Below are 19673 nucleotides of genomic sequence, written 5' to 3' on the forward strand. Positions count from 1 at the left end.
TCCAGGGTTTCATAAAATGGCAAAATTCAATCTTTGGTTTGTTTTCTTTCCCCTACCTCGTGATAACCAGTCTTTTTGGCTCCTGCAGCATAATAAACCAATGACTTGTCACTAAGACCTCTTTCCTGAGTTGTGACTGACAGCTCAGAGTTGTAATTTGGTCCTGATAATCGGTTTACATGTCCTTAGGCTTGCTCTTTTTGAAACTCGGGTCCTGTTATTGATCTAGTCCTTACAGACCCACCTCCCTCCCTCTCCTTTCTAGGCCATACTTCGATTAACTGCCCAGACCGTTTTACACAATATCATTTTTGTGCACATCTCCCCATTCTTCAAAAGCCTTCAAGGGTCATCATCTCCTCTCTTCACTGAGCAGAAATTCCTGACCAATGGCTTTAAGGCAATCATTTCCCTCCTAATTATCCTTATTCCTCTCCCACTAAACTCAAGCTCACACAAGATGCTCCTCTCCAGCTAAGCAAATTGAGTGCTTACCGTGTGCAGAGCACTAGTCTCTCTTCAACACTGATCAAACACTGGTACTTACTGAGTGCTTGCTGTGTGCAGAGCACTATAATCAGCATCATCAATGGTATTTACTGAGTGTTTCCTGTGTAGAATACTGTATTAAGCGCTTGGGAGAGTAAACACAACTGAGTGTGGTCTAGTGGATAGAGCACAGGACTGGGAGTCAGAAGGTCCTGGGTTCTAATCCAGACTCCACCACTTGTCGGCTGCGTGACCTTGGTCAAGTCACTCAACTTCTCTGTGTCTCAGTTCCCTCATCCATAACATGGGGATTAATGCTATAAGGACCATGTGGGACATGGACCGTGTCCCATCTGATTAGCTTGTATCTACCCCAGCATTTAACAGCAATGTCTGATGCACAGTAATTGGTTAACAAATAATAATAATGATGGCATTTGTTAAGCGCTTACTATGTGCAAAGCAATGTTCTAAGAGCTGGAGAGGATACAAGGCGATCAGGTTGTCCCACATGGGGCTCACGGTCTTAATCCCCATTTTACAGATGAGGCAAATGAGGCCCAGAGAAGTTAAGTGACTTGCCCGAAGTCACATAGCTGACAAGTGGCAGAGCTGGGATTTGAACCCATTCATTCAATAGTACTTATTGAGCGCTATGTGCAGAGCACTGTACTAAGCGCTTGGAATGTACAAATCGGTAACAGATAGAGACGGTCCCTGCCCTTTGACGGGCTTACAGTCTAATCGGGGGAGACGGGCAGATGAGAACAATGGCAATAAATAGTCAAGGGGAAGAACATCTCATTAAAACAATGGCAAATAAATAGAATCAGGGCGATGTACATCTCATTAAACAAAATAAATAGGGTGATGAAGATATATACAGTTGAGCGGACGAGTACAGTGCTGAGGGGGTGGGACGGGAGGGGGGAGGAGGAGAGGGAAAGGGGGGAGAAGAGGGTTTAGCTGCGGAGAGGTGAGGGGGGGTAGAGGGAGCAGAGGGAAAAGGGGGGAGCTCAGTCTGGGAAGGCCTCTCGGAGGAGGTGAGCTTTAAGTAGGGATTTAAAGAGGGGAAGAGAATTAGAATTGTCGGAGGCGAGGAGGGAGGGCGTTCCAGGACCGCGGGAGGACGTGGCCCGGGTGTCGACGGCGGGATAGGCGAGACCAGGGGACGGCGAGGAGGTGGGCGGCGGAGGAGCGGAATGTGCGGGGTGGGCGGTAGAAAGAGAGAAGGGAGGAGAGGTAGGAAGGGGCAAGGTGATGGAGCGCCTCGAAGCCTAGAGTGAGGAGTTTTTGTTTGGAGCGGAGGTTGATAGGCAACCACTGGAGGTTTTTAAGAAGGGGAGTGACATGCCCAGACCGTTTCTGCAGGAAGATGAGCCGGGCAGCAGAGTGAAGAATAAACCGGAGCAGGGCGAGAGAGGAGGAAGGGAGATCAGAGAGCAGGCTGACACAGTAGTCTAGCCGGGATATAACGAGAGCCCGTAGCAGTAAGGTAGCCGTTTGGGTGGAGAGGAAAGGGCGGATCTTGGCGATATTACAAAGGTGAGACCGGCAGGTCTCGGGAACGGATCGGATGTGTGGGGTGAACGAGAGAGACGAGTCAAAGATGACACCGAGGTCGCGGGCCCGAGAGACGGGAAGGATGGTCGTACCATCCACGGTGATGGGGAAGTCTGGGAGAGGACCGGGCTTGGGAGGGAAGATGAGGAGCTCAGTTTTGGTCACGAGCTCGGTTTTGGTCATAAGCTCTGACTCCCAAGCCTGTGCTCTTTCCACTGAGCCACGCTGCTTCTCTGCGTTGACGATACCGTCATCGTCAACAGAGTTAACAAGAGTAATTATAATTGTAACATTATAAAACTATAATTATAAATGTAATGGTATAATTATAATTGTAATTATAATTATAATTACTCTATTTGTTAAGCGCTTACTATGTGCCAGGCACTGTTCTAAGAGCTGGGGCAGAGTGTGGTATAGTGTCAAATAGTAAGCACTTAGATATCACAATTATTATTCTTGTTCACAATTATTATTCTTGCTATTATTATTATTAATTTGGGGCTACAACAGGACAGCCACTAAGGGACCACTCAATCAGGTCCTGCAACTCCGAAACCAGACTTCCAAGAGTCACCCACCGACAGTGCTCCCCTTAGATCTTGCACCAATAATAGAGGGGCTGGAGGAAACAAGTCAGGAAAGGGTGAATGTAGAGCAATGCCTGGTGGAGCGACGCTCCTGACAGAACTATACTCGAGAGCCACCCCACCTCTGACCACTTCAAAAGGACGGAGAAGAAGACGGACAGAGAGAGAGGGAGACTGAACCTCCACGGGAGTCAGGGACACACCACATGTTTGTCCCTCTTTTCACTTGGGCTCTTGGAAAACAATAGTCCTATTTGCCCCATGGGTCCAACTTGATTAGTCTGCATCTACCCCAGCGCTTAGTATAGTGGCTGGGACATAGTAAGTGCTTAAATACCATAAAAAAGTTAGTTATAATAAAGGGACTGTAGACTGTCAGCTCGCTGTGATGTGAACACCGACTCTGTCATATTATTATAATATACTTTCCCAAGTGCTTTAGTTCAGTGCTCTGCACACAGTAAGTGCTCAATAAATATAACCGATTTCTATTTATTGCTATTGTTTCTATCTACTGCTATTGCTCTTGTCTGTCCGTCTCCCCCGATTAGACTGTAAGCCCGTCAAAGACTGTCTGCCCTTTGCATATGCAACCAAGTTAAATATGAATAAGTTCATATAACGAGTAAACTCAGTGTGGGCAGAGAATGGGTCTGCTAACTCTGTTGCACTGCACTCTCCCAAGCGCTCAGTATAGAGCTCTGCATACATTAAGTGCTCATTTGGGTCCCACCCAGCACCCCGGGAGCAATTAGCAGTAGATAGTAACAACAAGTCTGTTTGCCAGATGAAACATTATGTCAGGGGCAGAGGCAGGCAAAGGCATCCAAGTAGAAAGCAGCAACTTTTATCTCCGACCACAGCCATCTCCTGGCAGAAGCAGATCAGCCCAGCTGGGCACAAGCCCGGGAGTTGAGTGGGCAAACAGTAACAGATCCAGTGGACTTGACTTCCGCACGGCCTCTGGTGAATAAAACCAAGCGCCCTTGGCCAGCTGGGCCCGCGGTCCCTGATGGGGCCGCCTGCCAGCCAGCCACGGGTGACATCTTTCTCCCAATGGACCCTCTGGAAACAGAGAGGGATAGAACTTCTTCAAACAAAATTGGATTTCCTCAGGAAAGCCAACAGTCCCCGTCAGAAAGGGTAGCCCCGCTCTTTTTCTTAGCCACTAACAGCAAACTACCAATTTAAGCTCATTGTGGGCAGGGGATGTGTCTGTTCATTGTTCTATGTCCCAAGGGCTTAGTAAAGTGCTCTGCACACAGTAAGCGCTCAATAAATACAGCTGAATGAACATTTTTATGCTGCATCTAAGTACCTGGTCTCAATTGCAATTAGGCAATTCCAATCTCAACAAGACTTTGCAGCGGCAGATGTGGTGTTTACGTCGGAAGAGTGAATCCACTTCTAAATACAGTGAGAAGCAGCATGGCTTAGTGGCCAGAGCAAAGGCCTGGGAGTCAAAAGGAGCTGGGTTTCAATCCTGGCTCTGCCACTTGTCTGCTACGCGACCTTGGGCTAGTCACTTCACTTCCGTGTGCCTCGGTTCCTTCAACTGTAAAATGGAGATTAAGACCGTGAGGCTCATGTGGGATATAGACTGGGTCCAACTTGATTAGTCTGCACCTACCCCCGGTGCTTAGTACAGTGACTGGAACATAGTAAGTGCTTAACAAATAACATTCAAAAAAAAAGGGAAAATAAAGGGACTGTAGACTGTCAGCTCGCTTTGGGCAAGGGATGGGTCCACCAACTCTGTCATATTGTTATAATATACTCCCCAAGCTCTTAGTAGAGTGCTCTGCACACAGCATGTGCTCTATAAATACTACCGATTGATTGATTGGAAAGCTTTACACAGAATACTAAAAGCAACAGAGTTAAATACGAAGACACAATAGTTGTTGTAAGCTCATCGTGGACAGGGAATGTTTCTGTTAACTGTTGTATTGTACTCTCCCAAGTGCTCCGTATAATGCTTTGGACACAGTGAGTGCTCAGTAAATACCACTGATTGATTTCAAAAATACTGCTCAGTGAAGATCCTTAAAGAAGTAGCTGTACTTACTGAGCCCCACTTGGGTGCCGGGCACTGTACTAGGGACTTGCGAAATACAGAATCAAGAAGAGACCTGTTCCCTGCCCACAAGAAGCTTACATTTCTTGCAAACAAATCCTCTGGGGCCATCTCTCAGTTGTTACTGGCAGGGTAGCAACTGAGAGAAGGGAATGAGCTCAACTTCCACCCCTATGGGAAGCAGCACGGCAGTGGTTAGAGCACGGGCCTGGGAGTCAGAAGGTCATGGCTTCTAATTCCAGCTCAGTCATTTTTCTGCTCTGTAGCCTTGGGCAAGCCACCTCACTTCTCTGGGCCTCGGTTACCTCACCTGTAAAATGGGGATTGAGACTGTGAGCCCCGCAGGGGACAGGGACCGTGTCCAACCTTATTTGCTCGGTATCCACCCCAGCGCTTAGTATAGTGCCTGGCAAATAGTAAGCACTTAGATACTACTATTATTTTGTCAAAATGTGGAACTGTAGGGATTGACCCTAGGGGAATGTGGGGCCCAGGACACCTCACCATCTTTCTTGGGGAGGTTCGAAGAGTGCGAATTCCATCCCCTAAATTCCCCCACTGGACTGGAACTCCACCGGAACCTCTCATACCCTCCCGCCTGACCGGAACTCGGAACCCTTCCGATGAGGTGGCATCTCATACTTTACGCCCTGGACGATGGCGAGGGAAATGGTCAGAGGGGAGTAGGGAAAGGATCGGGGAGAAACAGCAGTCATTCAGGCTCAAAGGCAAGCATCTGGAATCCTCTTTCTCAATCAATAATAATAATAATTATGGTACTTGTTCAGCACTTACTCTGTGTCAAGCCCTGTTCTAAGGGCTGGGGTAGATGCAAGGTCATCGGGTTGGACACAGTCCCTGTCCCACGTGGGGCTCACCTTCTTATCCCCATTTTGTAGATGAGGTAACTGAGGCCCAGGGAAGTGAAGAGACTTCCCCAAGGTCACACATCAGGCACGCGGTGGAGTCGGGATTAGAATTTAGGTCCTCTCACTCCCATGCCTGTGCGCTATTAGAGCCCACTGCTTCCCTAATTAATCAATCGTGTGACTGATCACCTACTAAGCACTGTACTAAGCACTTGGGGGAGTACTGCCCACAAAGGGATCTGTTAAGGAGTTAGAAATCACTCTACGCTGAAGCATATGGATTACACATAGTACCAGACATCTGAAGCTCTAACGTTTCCATCAGCGCCCAAAGCGGACTCGGGGGTACTTGTTGAGACTGAATAAAAACGACATAAAAATGGAAAGGCCCCGACACGATACCCACACCCATTCCTGGAGACCCCAATTCTCTTGGGCTCAATAAAATTCTCATTTTACAGCCTTAAAGTTGTTCGTCGATCTGAAAGTCATCGACTGACCTGTTGCTATTTTGAAATGTAAACAATCTCAACGTATTTTGGGGGACTGTTATTGTTTCTGATATTTAAGCCAATCTGTGGCTGTTACCGTGGTTACGTTTATATTGTTAACACCCAAGATCGGAGCTGTGTTGACCACAGCAACTGACTCAAAATGAAGAGCTGTCAGTAGGCATCCGCATCAACAATACTATTGTTCAGGGTCATCTTTCATACTCCAGAGCAATTTTAATGAGGATCTGGGTCACAATCACTCAGGACCACCAAAGTTGCGCTCCCGTGATAGACGCCCCAAACCCCAAGCACTTCTAAAACAGCACCTAACGCACATCTGCATGGGAAGCGCCGTCTTTTCAGGATACGGATACAACAGAAAAGGTACCCTCCCTTGATTCAAGCTAGTTGCTCGGTCTCGAAGAAACAATCCCCCTGGTGAGAAACAAACTTGGAAATTAGGTTCCAAATTTGGGTTTCAAATATGGGGTAAGCCAAAGGTGCTCGTGGTCATTGGCCAGTATTTTCAAAACAACAGACAGTTAGCATAATTCTCCTTTCTTTTAAAATGCAAAGCTTCAACTCCACCCTACAGATGCTCCCGCACAAAACGGGCAGACTCTAAACCCTGATCTGACAATCTGTCAGTTCCCTGAAGCAAACTTGCTCCCAGCTGGGGTGAATACACAGTGGAACAAAAGGCACCCAGACCTGGGGTCCTTGAACTTGGGTATTTTTTCTCCCTGACCTCCTCTTTGGCGTGCTGAAAGCCTGCTCCGAGCTCGAAACATTTCAATCACATGAATGAAGCTTCAAGTGTGAATTGTATTATGGGGCATTTCTGCTTATCAGCCTCCTCAATGCGCCAGCAACTTTAAAGAGTTATAATGGCCTCCGACTGTTTACTTCTGGTATCCAATATTCCCCCCATTCAACTCGTTTAGTAGTATTCACTATTCTTTCGAATTGCATATGGACACGAAAGAGTAGTTTTATAAGTGGTCGCAGGAAAATACACGTAAAATATTTTCCAAAGGGAATTTGAACACAAGCAAGTAACGGGGAAATATTTATCCATCAAAGGGGCCTCCGGGCTGAAAGATCTGCCCCTCTTCTAGACAGCCCCATCAATGAGAAGTGACCACAGCCACATTTCTGCCTCTCTCACTCTTGCTCCTCTAAATGTGCCTTCTGGGTCAACACGGTCAAACAAGCTCTGCGCTTGGATCCAGATTTGCAGGCAGCATTAACTGCCCAGGGGAGACTTTTCAAAAGAAGTGCCTAAATGTTAAGGCAGATCTCAGCCACCACTCTGGCTGTCTCTCCAATCCAGTGCTGTGCCTTACAAAACTGAGCGGGCACACGGAATTTACCAACTTTTGTTTTTTTCCACCACGATTAATTGGGCTGCATCTAATCTCCACTTCTAGTTTAACTACCCTTACTCCTAAAATTTCACACGAAATAATGGACAGGGTTTCAAGGTCTTCAACCCACTGACCATATAGAACGCTTCGGTCTTCCTCATCCCCTCACCAGTCACAATCGGCTCCGCGTTAAGGGGAAAACTGTAAGGCATCAATACTACTAAACCTGGAATCGCTACTATATTCCTTCCTCAAAGGGCTCTTGGAGAAATCTTTCAGCTTTCCTTCGGAGGTAACTGAGCCATCAACATGTAAACTATGTAGACGCTTTACATTTCAAATGCATAGAAGCCTTGGTCTTATGGCGTGACTACTATGCTTTTTGCAACCTTGGAATACGCTACGTTATATAACTGTGTATATGGGGGGGGGGGTGTCTGTATATAGTTCATGAATTCTCACTGATCAAGTTTTATTTACTGTACATGACATAATTAAAGCACAGGATATTTCTTAGTTTGGGGAATTTGATATTAGTGAATTAAAATCCCCGTAAACATATTTCTCTGTAAAAACCTTAAAGGAAATTCTAAATGAAAAACAATCTTAAAAAGTCAAGAGGAAAGAAATAAACTCCCAAAGTGAAGATTTAGTATCACTGAAAATTCCCAAGCACCAAGATCATTTAAAAATGGCCCTGTTCAATTTAATTTAGATGCTGATTAAGTCAGATTTATTACCTCCCTACCCCACACCAGCTACTGGGAGCTTTGAATGAAACAACCTCAATTGTAACTGAAGAAACATCTGTTGCTTTTTCCTGCACCAACTCCTCACCAGGGCTCCCTAACTGAAAGAAAGCCTGTTGGTGAAGCTTTTTTTTTTTTCCTTTTTCTCCCCCTAGCCTCACTGATCCAGTTCCTTATACACCTATCATTAAACGGGAGCAATTAGTAAGAATTGCACATGGTCTTAGCCAACCCATCATTTCTCCCAGAATTCTGTTCCATCTCTGGTTTTAAAGTTCCACAATGATGGAGGAGGAGGAAGAGGAGGAGGAAGAAGAGGAGGAGGAAGAAAAGGACGAGGAGGAGGAAAAGGACGAGGAAGAGGAAAAGGATGAGGAAGAGGAAAAGGACGAGGAAGAGGAAAAGGACGAGGAAGAGGAAAAGGACGAGGAAGAGGAAAAGGATGAGGAAGAGGAAAAGGACGAGGAAGAGGAAAAGGACAAGGAGGAGGAAAAGGACGAGGAGGAGGAAAAGGACGAGGAGGAGGAAAAGGAGGAGAAAGGGGAGGAAAAGGAGGAGAAAGGGGAGGAAAAGGAGGAGGAACAAGGAGGAGGAGGAAGAGGAGGAGGAGGAGAAAGAAGAAGAGGAGGAGGAGGAGAAAGAAAAGGAGGAGGAGGAAGGAGGAGGAAGAGGAGGAGGAAGAGAAGGAAGAGGAGGAAGAGGAGGAAGAGGAGGAGAAAGAAAAGGAGGAGGAGGAAGGAGGAGGAGGAGGAAAAGGAGGAGACGGAGGAAGAGAAGGAAGAGGTGGAAGAGGAGGAGGAACAAGGAGGAGGAGGAGAAAGAAAAGGAGGAGAAGGAAGGAGGAGGAGGAAAAGGAGGAGGAGGAAGAGGAGGAGGAACAAGGAGGAGGAGGAAGGAGGAGGAGGAGGAGGAAAAGGAGGAGAAGGAGGAAGAGAAGGAAGAGGTGGAAGAGGAGGAGGAACAAGGAGGAGGAGGAGAAAGAAAAGGAGGAGAAGGAAGGAGGAGGAGGAAAAGGAGGAGGAGGAAGAGGAGGAGGAGGAAGAGGAGGAGGAACAAGGAGGAGGAGGAAGGAAGAAGAGGAGGAGGAAGAGGAGGAGGAACAAGGGGAGGAGGAGAAAGAAAAGGAGGAGAAGGAAGGAGGAGGAGGAAAAGGAGGAGGAAGAGGAGGAGGAAGAGAAGGAAGAGGAGGAACAAGGAGGAGGAGGAAGGAAGAAGAGGAAGGAAGAGGAGGAGGAAGGGGGGAGGAGAAGAGGAGGAAGAGAAGAAAAAGGAGGAAGAGGAGGAGGGAAGAGGAGGGAAGAGGAGGAAGAGGAGGAGGAGGAGGAGGAGAAGGGAAGAGGAGGAAGAGGAGGAGAAACAAGGAGGGAGAAGGAGGAGGAGTAGGAGGAGGAGGGGCTGGCTGATTTGGGTCGGGCTTGGTTTCTGGGTTGGCTTCCCAAGACCGTTCGGAGTAAAGCCGGTGTCTGCCGGGGTCCGGAACCACCCCGGGTCCGGTGGGCCCGGTGTCCCTTCTGCCAGTCCCCAAGGTAGCACAACGGCTGTCTCTGCCCCAAAGGCCGACACCAAACGGTGCCACCCAACCTCTCCCTCCCCCCCGGGCCTCCTAATCACCCAGCCCGCGGTGGAATGCTCCCGCCCCTCTCCGCCCCAACAATACCCCACCTTCATTAGAATACAGCTGACATTTTCCGAGTACAGGCACTTTAAAAAAGAAAAAAAAAATTGAGGCCGAAAAAGAAAAGGGGGGGAGCGAGAAAGAGAGAGAAGGGGGGGGAGAAAGAGAAGGGGGAGAAAGAGAAGGGGGGAGAAAGAGAAGGGGGGAGAAAGAGAAGGAGGAGAAAGAGAAGGGGGGAGAAAGAGAAGGAGAAGAGAGAAAGGGGGAGAAAGAAAAGGGGGGAGAAGGGGGGGAGAGGAGAGAGAAGGGGGAGAGGAGAGAGAAGGGGGGAGAGGAGAGAGAAGGGGGAAGAGGAGAGAGAAGGGGGAAGAAGAGAGAGAAGGGGGAAGAAGAGAGAGAAGGGGAAAGAAGAGATAGAAAGGGGAAGAAGAGAAAGAAGGGGAGAGAAGAGAGCGAAGGGGGGGAGAAGAGAGAGAAGAGAGAGGAGAGAGAGAGGGCGAGAAAGAGAGGGGGGAGAAGAGAGAGAGAAGGGGGGCGAAGTGAAAGAAGGGGGAGAAGAGAGAGAAGGGGGGAGAGAAGAGAGAGAAGGGGGAAAGAGAGAGAGAAGGGGGAATGAAAGATCGGCCCCCAAAGCTCCATCTTTTTTAAAAAAAAAGTTTTGTCAAGCGGGCTTCCGAAGAGGCCCCGACGTCTCCCCCTCTCGCCACCCGGGCGTCTAAACGGCAAGACACGGAGGGGGGTGGCAGGGGTCGGAGCTCACCGGCTCGACTCCTCCGAAAGAAATGAAAGTAAAAGGCGAGGGTCCGGGGACGGGACGGGACGGGACGGGACGGGACGGACGGCTTTCCCAGGGCCGGCTTCCCCGCCGGCCGGGAGCGGGGGGCTTCCCTTCCACCTCTTTCCCCCGTCTCCGAGGCCGTGAGCGGCGCCCGAGAGGACGAGCTCCCCGTGCCTCGGCATCGGCAGTCGCCGGCGGGCGCGATGGCTCGGCGGCGGGGCGGGGGCGGGGGGCGGGCAGGGCGTCGGTGGGGGGGGGGAGAAGGGGGGGGTCTCACCTGGAGGGGGGGGCGTCCGGGGTGGGAGCGGCGCGGCCCGCCTCCTCCCTGGCGCAGGCCCGCCGCCAGCCTCCGGCCTTTGTTAGCGCGCCGCCGGGATGGGACCGGGACGGGACGGACGGGACGGTCAGCCCGGGACAGGACAGGACAGGACGGGACGGGACAGGACGGCCCGGCCCGGCCCGGCCCGGCTCGAACAGACCCCCGCAATCGAGCCTGGCGCCCACCCGGCCACCGCGCCGCACATCCACCGCATCGGCGCTCCGCTCAGCGCCCCTGACGCTCCGCCCACAGCCCCGCCCACAGCCGCTCGCTCGCTCGCTCGCTCGGGCAGGCGGGCAAACGGGCAGGCGGGCAAACGGGCAGGCGGGCAAACGGGCGGGCAGGCGGGCAAACGGGCGGGCGGGCGGGCACCCACACAGCCACCCCGCCATTTATTCTTATTCATTCACTCATCCAGCCATCCTTTCATTCTTCTTCATCCAGCCATTTATTCTTATTGCATTCGTTCATCCATCCAGCCATTCATTCATTTATTCTCATTCATTCATCCATCCAACCATTTATTCGTATTCATTCATCCCGCCAGCCATTCACCCATCCATTTATTCTTATTCATTCATTCATCCAGACATCCTTTCATTCTTCTTCATCCATCCATTTATTCGTATTTCATCCATCCATCCATCTATCCATCCATCCATTTATTCTGTTTTCATTCATCCATCCATTCATTCATCCATCCATTTATTCTTATTCATTCATCCATCCATCCATTTATTCGTATTTCATCCATCCATCCACCTATCCATCCATCCATTTATTCTGTTTTCATTCATCCATCCATTCATTCATCCATTTATTCTTATTCATTCATCCATCCATCCATTTATTCTTATTTCATCCATCCATCCATCCATCCATCCATCCATCCATTTATTCCTATTCATCCATCCATCCATCCATTCACCCTTCCATTTATTCTTATTCATTCATTCATCCATCCATCCATTCTTTCATTCTTATCCATTCATCCATCCATCCATTTATCCATCCATCCATTTATTCTTATTTCATTCATCCATCCTTCCATTTATTCTTACTCATTCATTCATCCATTCACTCTTTCAGTCTTATTCATTCATTCATCCATTTATTCTTATTTCATCCATCCATCCATTTATTCTTATTCATTCATCCATCCATCCACCCATCCATCCATTCTTTCCTTCTTATTCGTTCATCCATCCATTCTTTCATTCATCCATCCATTTATAGTCTTATTCATTCATCCATTCATTCACTCATCCATCCATTTATTCTTATTCATTCATCCATTCATTCATTCATCCATCCATCCATTCTTTCATTCTTATTCATTCATCCATCGATTCACCCATCCATTCATTCTTTCTTATTCATCCACCCATCCACTCAATCCTAGCTATTGAGCGCTTAGCGAGCCCTGTCCTAAACACTTGGACAGTATAACAGTAATAATGGTGTTATTTGTTAAGCGCTGACTCTGTGCCAAGCACTGTTCTAAGCACTGGGGGAGATACAGGGTAAGCAGGTTGTCCCACGTGAGGCTCGCAGTTAATCCCCATTTTACGGATGAGGTAACTGAGGCACAGGGAAGTGAAGTGACTTGCCCACAGTCACACAGCTGACAAGTGGCAGAGCCGGGATGGATTCAAACCCATGGCCTCTGACTCCCAAACCTGAGCTCTTTCCACTGAGCCACACTGCTTCTCTATTTATCCATCCATCCATTCATTCTTATTCATCCATTCAATCCTACCTATTGAGCACTTACTGTGTGCAGAGCCCTGTCCTAAATGCTTGGACAGTACAGTAGTAATAATAATAATAATGGTGGTATCTGTTAAGCACTTACTCTGTGCCAAGCACTGTTCTAAGCGCTGGGGTAGATACAAGGTGATAAAGTGTCCCATGTGGGCACAGTCATCATCCCCATTTTATAGATGAGGTAACTGAGGCTCAGAGAAGTTAAGCGACTTGCCCAAAGTCACACAGCTGATAAGTGGCGGAGCTGGGATTAGAACTCATGACCTCCGACTCCCAAGCCCCGGCTCTTTCCACTAAGCCACGCTGCTTCTCATTCTCCCCCTTCTAGACTCGAAGCCCGTTGTGGGGCAGGGATGTTCTCTATCTGTGGCCCAATTGTCCCTTCCAAGGGTTTAGGACAGGGCTCTGCACACAGTAAGCACTCAATAAATACGATTATTTTGTTAATGAGGTGGACATCCCCTTGATTCTGTTTATCGTGATAATGTTGCCTTGTTCTGTTTTGCTCTGCCGTCTGTCTCCCCCGATTAGACTGTGAGCCCGTCATTGGGCAGGGATGGTCTCTATCTGTGGCCGTATTGTCCCTTCCGAGTGCTTAGGAAGGACAGGGCTCTGCTCAGAGTAAGCGCTCAATAAATACGAATGAATGAACGTTGATCTATTTGGATGGTAGTGATGCCTGTCTACTTGTTTTGTTTTGCTGTCTCCCCTTTTTAGACTGTAAGCCTACAGGAGACAGGCATCAATACCAACAAAATAGATCAAGTGTCATTCAATTGGTTTTGTTGAGCGCTCACTGGGTGCAGAGCACAGTACTAAGCGCTTGAAAAGTACAATTCGGCAACAGATAGAGACAATCTCTACCCACCGATGGGCTCACAGTCTAAAAAGGAGAGACAGACGGCCAAACAAAACAAGTAGACAGGCATCAATAACATCAAAATAGATAACTATTCATTCAATTGTATTTATTCAGCGCTTACTGTGTGCAGAGCATTGTATTAAGCTCTTGGAAGGTACAATTTGGCAACAGATAGAGACAATCCCTATCCACCAAAGGGCTCACACTCTAGAAGGGGGAGACAGACAACAAAACAAAAAAAGGAGTCAGGCATCAATACCATCAAAATAGATAAATAGCCATTCAGTTGGATTTGTTGAGCGCTTACTGGGCGCAAAGCACTGGACTAAGCGTTTGGAAAGTACAGTTCGGCAACAGATAGAGATAATCCCTACCCAACTACAGGCTCACAGTCTAAAAAGAGGAGACAGCAAAACAAAACAAGTAGACAGGCATCAATACCATCAAAAATAAATAAATATTCATTCAATCGTATTTATTGGGCGCTTACCGTGTGCAGAGCACCGGTACTAAGCACTTGAAAAGTACAATTCGTCAACAGAGAGACAATCTCTACACACCAATGGGCTCACAGTCTAGAAGGGGGGAGAGAGGCATCAAGACAATGATGATGATGATGATGATGATGATGGTATTTGTTAAGCGCTTACTATGTGCCAAGCCCTGAGGTACAAAGAAGTAAACAGGCATCAATAGCATCAGTATAAATAAATAGAATTAGAGATGGGTATGCACATTAAAACAAGCATCAAAATAAATAAATAGAATTATAGATATGTACATATACAGCAGAAGCAGCGTGGCTTAGTGGAAAGAGCCTTGGGAGTCAGAGATCATGGGTTCTAATCCAGGCTCCGTCACTTGTCAGCTGTGTGACTTTGGGCAAGTCACTTAATTCCTCTGTGCCTCATTGTAAAATGGGGATTAAGACACTAAGCCTCCCGTGGGACAACCTGATGACCCCATATCTACCCCAGCACTGAGAATAGCGCTTGGCACATAGTAAACGCTTAGCAAATAATAATAATGTTGGTATTTGTTAAGCGCTTACTATGTGCAGAGCACTGTTCTAAGCGCCGGAGTAGACACAGGGGAATCAGGTTGTCCCACGTGGGGCTCACACTCTTCATCCCCATTTTACAGATGAGGTAACTGAGGCCCAGAGAAGTGAAGTGACTTGCCCACAGTCACACAGCTGACAAGTGGCAGAGCCGGGAGTCGAACGCATGACCTCTGACTCCGAAGCCCAGGCTCTTTCCACAAATACCATCATCATCATCATCATCATTATATATACACAAATGCTGTGGGGGCGGGGAGGAGGTTAGAGCAAAGGCAGTGAATTGGGCCATGGGGGTGGGGGGGTGGGGAGCCAGCACCCCCAAAACCTTCCTAACTGCCACCCCCCGACAACACACACACACACACACACACACACACACACACACACACACACACACACACACACCCCACCCCCCTATCTGGCTGATATACCCCGAAACCGACCTGGGGGTTTGGCCTCAAGGAGCTTGGTCTGATTCCATTATAACTGCCCACCCTCCAGTCCCCTTCATTCATTCATCCATTTATTCATCTAGCCATTCATTCATTCTTTCATATTTGCTGAGCACTTACCGTGCGCAGAGCACTGTACTAAGTGCTTGGGAGAGTACACCACAGCAAAAGGCACATTCCCTGCCCACAGTGAGCTCACAGCCTGGAGGACTTAAGGCACCTGTCAAGCGATGGTTTTTACTGAGCGCTTACTGTGTGCGGAGCACTGTACTAAGTGCTTGGGAGAGTATGATACAACAACAAACAGACACATTCCCTGCCCACAACGAGCTCTCATTCTGGAAGACTTCAGGCATCGATTGATCCACGGTAATTATTGAGCGCTTACTGTGTGATGGGCACTGTACTAAGCGCTTGGGAGAATATGATACAACAGAAAAATTTCCTGCCCACAACGAGCTCACATTCTGGAGGACTTCAGGCATCGATCGATTGTATTTATTGAGCGATTACTGTGTGCCGAACACTGTATTAAGCACTTGAGAGAGTACGATATAGCAGAAGACACATTCCCTGCCCACAATGGGCTCACATTCTGGAGGACTTCGGGCACCGATCGATCCATGGTATTTATTGGGCACTTACTGTGTGCGGAGCACTGTACTCAGCGCTTGGGAGAGTCTGGTCCGACAGGGTTAGTGGTCACATGCCCGGCCCATAAAGAGTTTACATTCTGGGGATGTTGAACAGAGCTCTCTTCCCCCCTACAAAACCTTCCTGAGAGCTCACCTCCTCTAGGAGGCCTTCCCAGACTGAGCCCCCCTTTTCCTCTGCTCCTCCTTCCCTCCCCATCGCCCCGACTCCCTCCTCTGCTCTAACCCCTGCCCCGCCCCACGGCACTTGTATATATATGTACATATTTTTCTATTTATTTTATTAATGGTGTTATATATCTATAGTTCTATTTATATATTTTGATGCCTCTCTCCTTGTTTTGTTTTGTTGTCTGTCTCCTCCCTTGTAATAATAATAATGTTGGTATCTGTTAAGCGCTTACTATGTGCAGAGCACTGTTCTACGCGCCGGGGGAGATACAGGGTAATCAGGTCGTCCCACGTGAGGCTCACAGTTAATCCCCATTTTACAGATGAGGTAACTGAGGCACAGAGAAGTGAAGTGACTTGCCCACAGTCACACAGCTAAGTGGCAGATCAGGGATTCGAACCCATGACCTCGGACTCCCAAGCCTGGGCTCTTTCCACTGAGCCATGCTGCTTCTCAGCAGCGTAGACTGCGAGCCCGTCGTTGGGTAGGGATTGCCTCTATCTGTTGCCGAATAGTACTTTTCAAGCGCTTAGTACAGTGCTCTGCACACAGTAATGCGCTCAGTAAATACGACTGAATGAATGAATTTTAAAGTCCAAAGTGCCTGGCCCTGCCAAAGACAAACCGGTCCTGTATTTCTGTGTCCGGGCCTTAGACGGTAGGCAGAGGCCCCTCTTACTCATGAAGCCCGGTTAATGGGCGGGAGACACGGCAGGGAGTTAGTGGTCCAGTTCTGAGCCTGTCAGAGTGCTCTACACACAGTGAGCGCTTAATAAATAGGACGGGATGAATGAATGAGTGAATGAACGAAACATCAAGGCAGCAGGGCCCCAGCGGTGCTGAGAGCAGAGGAGCAAACCGCCACCCCGACAACCAGCTCCGCCTTGGGCACGTTTTGAACTTGGAACAGCCTCCCTCCCTGGCTCTGCCCCCTGGGAGATAGAAACGTGCTGGCCTGAATGACTGCCGGGTTCATTTCTGATGTCGACAAAGAACAGCTTAGCTGGGCTGAAGGTTGTTTTCTTTTTCTTTTTTTTTGATTTCCCCACCCCAGTCACAATCTCTGAAATTTCCGGCCCTCCGAATGGCTCCTTCTCCAGGGGACGGCCCAAGGAAGAAGCCTTCCCAGTAGGTCCCTCAGGGGCTACTCCAATCCCCTCGCTTATACTTCCATCTGCAGGTTATGTTGCTGGTTTGTCAGGGCTAGTGGGAGTCAGAGGGCTTGGGTTCTAATCCCGGCTCCGCACGGGCGTCTGCTGTGTGACTCTGGGCAAGTCATTTCTGTGTCTCAGTCATCTCATCTGTAAATTGGGGGTTAAGACTGTGGTTGAGCCCCCGTGTGGGACCTGGACAGTGTCCAATCTGATTATCTGCCACTTGGCAGCTGTGTGACTGCGGGCAAGTCGCTTCACTTCTCTGTGCCTCAGTTCCCTCATCTGTAAAATGGGGATTAACTGTGAGCCTCACGTGGGTTCAACCTGATTACCCTGTATCTACCCCAGAGCTTAGAACAGTGCTCTGCACATAGCGAGCGCTTAACAAATACCAAGATTATTATTATCTTGCGTCTACCCCGGCGCATATAGTACAGCGCCCGGCACATAGCGCTTAATAAATACCACCAAAAAATCACTAGATGGCTACAAATTTTCCTCTGGGAGAAAGACTTTGCCCCGTGGAAATTCTGCAACCAAACTCTAAGAGTGCTTCAGCCAATCAGTAGGATTTATCGTGAGCTTACTGGGACCTGAGCACCTTACTAAATACTTGGGAGGATACAGAAGAATTAGTACACATGATCCCTGCCCTCCAGGAATTTATCATCTGGGCAAGGGGGAGGAGTGGGAGATAGACACTAAAATGAATTACAGATAAGAGGAAGCCAAAGAGTATAGAGATATGAACATAAGGCAAGTGTTTAGGTGACAAGGAAGTGCTGAAGTAGCATTATGGAGGGAGATAGATTATGGGACAGGTAATTGCTCTCCCCCACTTCAAAACCTTACTGAAGGCACTTCTCCTCCAAGAAGCCTTCCCTGACTAAGCCCTCCTCTCCTCTTACTCCCTTCTGTGCCGCTCTCACTTGCTCCTTGATTCATCCTCCCTCCCATCCCCACAGCACGTATGTATATATCTGTAGGTTATCTATTTATTTATATTAATAATGTCTGTCTCCCCTTCTAGATTGTGAGCTCATTGCGGGCAGGAATCTGTTCTTATATTGTCCTCTCCCAAGTGCTTAGTACAGTGAGCGCTCCATAAATACGACAATGGATGAGTGGATTAATCTGGGAAAGCCTCCTGGAGGAGATGTGACTTCAGAAGGGCTGTGAAGACGGTCCGCCTTATGGGGAGGAGGGCATGAGGAAAACGTTGGCAGAGGGAGATGAACATGGAGGGCTTGCCCAGTGTAGCAAACAGGGAAGACAAGCTTGACTGCTACCAGCGTGGCACTGATCCACAAGCTCTGAGGGAAGTCTGGCGAACGGCTAAACTACATGGCCATTAGGCCACGGTGGAAACTAACGCCCTGAGAAACGGAGTGACCTGGTAGGCAGCGCATGGGCCTGGGAGTCAGAAGGACCTGGCTTCTAATTCCGGCTCCGCCACTCGTCTGCTCTGTGACCTTGAGCACGTCACTTAACTTCTCTGTTACCTCATCTGTAAAATGGGGATTAAGACAGTGAGCCTCATGTGGGACATGGACCGTGTCCAACCTGATTAGCTCGTGCCTACCCCAGCGCTAAGTAACAGCGCTTAACAAATATCGCACTCATACACACACAGATGCTAGACACACCCCAACGGAAAAGTCTACTTCCCCAGTCCAGTCTGAAACTGTATTGCAGGAATCTGTGGGCCATGCGAGGTAAACCGTAGGTGTGGCTGTCTCTCCCTCTCTAGACTGTGAGTTCCCTGTGGGCAGGGAATGTCGGTGTTTATTCTTTCATTCCATTGTATTTACTGAGCACTTACTGTGTGCAGAGCACTGTGCTAAAGGCTTGGAAAGTACAATACAGCAATAAAGAGAGATAATCCCCGCCCACGATGCGCTTACAGTCCAGAGTATTGTACTTTCCCAAGCCTACAGTGCTCTGCACACAGTAGGCGCTTAATAAATACGATTGAATGAATGAATCGTAGGCCTCTATGGCAATAATAATAATGTTGGTATTTGTTAAGCGCTTACTGTGTGCCCAGCACTATTCCAAGAGCTGGGGTAGATACAAGGTAATCGTGTTGTCCCAGCTAGGGCTCACAGTCTTCATCCCCATTTTACAGATGAGGTAACTGAGGCACAGAGAAGTTAAGTGACTGGCCCAAAGTCACTCAGCTGACAGGTGGCAGAGCCGGGATTCGAACCCATGACTTCTGCCTCCCAAGCCCGGGGCTCTTGCCACTAAGCCACGCTGCTTCTCAAATGGGCAGAGCCACCAATGAGCCTCTCTCCCGGCCAGTCGTTTCCTCAGCACACAGGCAGCAGGTTTGCTGTCCCTCCCTCTGAGTAGAGGCAGAAGAAGGCGGGAGAGGAGGATAAAGGAGGAGTGGCAGGGAGGGGCAGAGCGGGCAGAAGCAGTCCCAGCCATGATGAACCCAGGGCATCTAGGGGGCCTCTTCTGCTAGGTTTCTGAGTAAAACCCTTCTGACCTTGACTCAAACGCACAACAACAACAACAACAACAACATAATAATAAAAATAATAACAATAATAATTATGCAGTCAGGCAGAGTAGTGGATAGAGTACAGGCCTGGGTGTCAGAAGGCCCTGGGTTCTAATTCCAGCTCTGCCGCT

At 48.6% G+C, this 19673-nt stretch overlaps 1 protein-coding gene and 1 long non-coding RNA gene across 8 annotated transcripts in view; one reads left to right on the forward strand and one right to left on the reverse strand.

The window, feature by feature from the left end:
- Positions 1-19673, reverse strand: part of TFDP2 (transcription factor Dp-2) — a 164780-nt gene that overhangs the window by 64379 nt on the left and 80728 nt on the right. For 2 of the 7 annotated variants that reach the window (XM_029063610.2, XM_029063622.2), the window contains exon 1: positions 10869-11039. The exons of 4 other annotated variants lie outside the window; for them this stretch is intronic. The gene's annotated coding sequence lies outside the window, so the exon portion shown is untranslated. Of the gene's footprint in view, positions 1-10573; positions 10664-10868; positions 11040-19673 lie in introns of those variants that run through there. One more of the 7 variants, XM_029063618.2, reaches the window with a different exon arrangement.
- Positions 6196-8414, forward strand: LOC114811273. Its single transcript, XR_003758938.2, has 2 exons — positions 6196-6466; positions 8354-8414. It is a non-coding gene; the product is annotated as an uncharacterized LOC114811273 (long non-coding RNA).

Source organism: Ornithorhynchus anatinus, chromosome 1 (assembly GCF_004115215.2).
Source record: "Ornithorhynchus anatinus isolate Pmale09 chromosome 1, mOrnAna1.pri.v4, whole genome shotgun sequence".
Classification (NCBI taxonomy): Eukaryota; Metazoa; Chordata; class Mammalia; order Monotremata; family Ornithorhynchidae; genus Ornithorhynchus; species Ornithorhynchus anatinus.